A 3684-nucleotide genomic window follows, 5' to 3' on the forward strand; every position below is an offset into this window, starting at 1 on the left:
AGAAGACCAGTTTGGAAGCAATTTCAACCATCTCGGCAAGAGAGATGGAGCAGGGTGGTAACAGTGGAGGTGGTGAGAAGATACACTTTAAAGCCTTCAAAATCATATCCAGGATTTGCAGATTGATTTGTTAATCAGAACTGATAAGGAGTGTGAGAGAAAGAGGAAAGAGCAAGGGAAGACTGAGTGTAGATGAAAGACAGAAGAGATCCAAAGACTGAGCCCTGTGGAATTTCAATGTTAAGAGCTTGTGTTGCTGTATAAACCAACTGGCAGGCTCTCATGCAGCTCAAGGCATGAGATATCATATATTTGCTGATTAATTTCATTTCCGTATCTCTATCCCAGACTTATTCTCTGAAATTGAAACTCATGTATCCAATTGGCTACATTTCATCTCCCCACTTGGATGTCTAATAGACAGCTGAAAATTAACATGTACAAATTTGAGCTTAGAAAACCCAATCTTCTCACAGTCTTTGGAATCTCAAAGGATAACAGTTCCATTCTTCCTGTTTTTCAGATCCTCAAACGTGAAGCTATTTCTTCCTCTCTCATTTTATTCCAATCCATCAGCAAATCCTTTTGGCTCTACCTTCAAAATATATCCAGACTGAAAAGGAACAGAGTAAATTGGAGTAAACCATTCAGGAGAAGTTTAGAATGAAGTTTCTTCTATTGATTCTGGTCCTGCAAGTTACTGCTTCTGGATCAGTTCCCCTGGCCAGAGATATAAATGCAGAAGAAAATGATGTAGTGTTTGCCCAAAGATATTAGGCAGCCTTTTATGACTTTACATGGAAAGCCTTCGTATAAGCAAAAAAAAAAAAAAAAAAAAAAAAAAAAAGCCAGTGGGAACCTCATGGAGAAATGCAGCAGTTCTTGGGGTTAAAAGTGGCTAGGCAACTGGACACATCTACTCTGGCAGTGATGCATGCACCCCGATGTGGAGTGCCAGACATTCATCATTTCAAGACAATGAGAGGGGAGCCAGTATGGAAGAAACATTTTACCACCTATAGAATCAACAAACTGCACTCCTGACCTGGTGCATGCAGATGTTGACTATGCCATCCAGAAGGCTTTTCAAGTATGGAGTGATGTGACCCCCCCCTGAAATTCAGAAAGATTAATGCAGGCGAAGCTGATATTATGATCTTTTCATGTGGAGAGCATGGAGACTTCTACCCTTTTGATGGAAAAAGTGGAGTTGTAGCCCATGCTTTTGGACCTGGAGCTGGTATTGGAGGAGATGCTCATTTTGATGAGGATGAAATCTGGACTAAAATCTCCAGAGGCATAAACTTATTTCTTGTTGCGTTTCATGAGATTGGCCATTCCTTGGGTCTTGACCATTCCAATGATCCAAGGGCCATAATGTTTCCCACCTACACACATTTAGCCTCTCCTCTGATGACATATGTGGCATTCATTTCCTCTATGGAGGCCCAGAACAGCACCAACCCAAGCCAGATCCCAACCAGATAGACATCTGTGACCCCAATTTGAGGTTTGATGCTGTCACTACAGTTGGAAATAAAATCTTTTTCTTTAAAGACAGGTTTTTCTGGTGGAAGCATGCTGAAACACCTGAGATCAGTGTTAGTTCAATTTCTAACTTATGGCCAACTTTGCCATCTGGTATTCAGCTTCCTCTAAAATTGGAGCTAGAGATGAAGTTTTTCTTTTTACCTGGTTAAGTACTGGTGATTCAGCAATTTAAGAATACATCCAAACTGTCCCAAGAGAATATATTGATGCAGTCGCTTTTCACCCAGTTTTCTACAAGACCTACTTCTTTGTAGATAACTGGTATTGGAGGTATGATGAGAGGACCCTGATTATCCCAAGCTGATTACCAACAACTTTCCAGGAATCGGACCTAAAACCAATGCAGTCTTCTTCTCCAAAGGACACTACTATTTTTTCCAGGGATCTCACCAACTTGAATATAACATGCTATCAAATCGTGTCATCAGAAGGTTGAAAAACAATAGCGGAGTGGGTTTTAGGACTGGTGTAATTAATGGTGTTTGTCAATTCACTTTAGTTTAATAAGTATTTGTTGCGTAAGTTTTTCAATTTTGAAAACCCTTAGGATATGGTGACTTGTCAGATTTTACTTGACTATTGAGTTTGCAAATAGAAACATTTCAAAGGCCAAGAGAATACCTTTTGGAGAGTGCTTATAAGTTGGACTGAGAAATTATAATTACCTTGTGGCTTAACCAGAATTACATTTTGAAAATTAAAAATTTAAATTTTAATGGACCCAGAATTTTAAAAATGACAATTATTTAAGTAAAGAATTGTGATATACTTTTATTCTGTTGACTTAATATTATAACAAATAAAAACTTTGAAAGGAAAAAAAATATATATCCAGAATCTGACCACCTCTTAACAGCTTCACTGCTACCCACCCTGGACCAAGCCCACCACCACCTCTTGCCTAGATTATGCAACAGCCTTCAAATGGTCTCCCTGCTTCCACTTTTGCCACATTGTGTCTGTTCTCCACAGAACAACCAGAGTGATCCTATTAGAACTGAAATCATAAGTCATTTCTCTGGACAAACCTCTCTAACAGCTTTTTATCTCAGTATAAAAGCAAAGTTCTCACAATGGCTGTTGAGGCTTACATTACTTCCCTGATGAATATCTTAAATTCTCTCTCTCATACGTTGCTCAGTTAAACTAGCCTCTTCACTTTTCTTAACTATGCCAGACAGGCTTCCACCTCAGAGCCTTTGCACTTGTTCCTTCTACCTGGGATGTTCTTCCCCTAATATACACTCATGCTTTGCTCCCACATTTTTCTCAGGTCTTTATTCAAATTTCAGCTTCTCAGTGAGGCCTTCTTTGGCCATTCTATCTAAAAATAGCAATCTCTTCACCAAACAATGCTGCCTGCCTTTCCTACTTTATTATTTTCCTAGTACCTAACATTTTCTAACATGCAGTCTATTTACTCATTTATCTTATTCAGTGCTTATCTCTTCCATTAGAATGCAAAGTCCATCATGATGAGAAATTTAAAAAAATGTATTTACTGCTCAATGCCTAGAATAATGCCTGATATATGAGAGTTGATCAATAAATGTTTGTTGGATGAATTAACTGTGAAGGAGCACAGAAGTCTGTGGTTTCCCGGAAATGTTTTAAGGAAGAGGTACGATGGAAGACGCCTTTTTTTGACTTTAGATGTGTATATTGCAGCTGTGTTTGCAGAACATGCATACCATTTCAGCTCAAGCCCAAATGAGGCTTTAATGTAATTGAGTCAGTTACATAAAAGGAGAAACAGGAGAGAAGAGCAAGGAGCTTGGGACAGCAGTTGCCTTTCCATTTTTGCTGCATGCTTTGGGTAGAGAGGAAAGAATGGAAGCAACATCTAGTTGTACATTCTTTCAATATACTTTGGCCATAGTCAACATCCAACCTGGCCAAACTTGTGTCTTGAGCTGTAATAAATCAAGTTATTTATTATCCCTTCTTGCTATGTAGAAGAGGGGTGGAGTTGAGATAGATTTCCACTTCCCTAGCCTAAAAATGCTTTGATAAGATTGTAAGAAAGAAAAGGAAGAAATGAAGATTCTAGGATGCCTTGCAAGGAGTTCTAGACTGATTCATCTCTTGGCAGCTGCATGGAATAGTGATACCTATATTTTCTGAGACCAGGAA

General features: G+C 38.8%; 1 pseudogene; it reads left to right on the forward strand.

The window, feature by feature from the left end:
- Positions 1-870: 870 nt before the first annotated feature.
- Positions 871-2055, forward strand: LOC119530430 (annotated as a pseudogene).
- The last annotated feature ends 1629 nt before the right edge of the window (positions 2056-3684 follow it).

The sequence above is a fragment of the Choloepus didactylus genome, chromosome 3 (genome assembly GCF_015220235.1).
Source record: "Choloepus didactylus isolate mChoDid1 chromosome 3, mChoDid1.pri, whole genome shotgun sequence".
In the NCBI taxonomy this organism is placed as follows: Eukaryota; Metazoa; Chordata; class Mammalia; order Pilosa; family Megalonychidae; genus Choloepus; species Choloepus didactylus.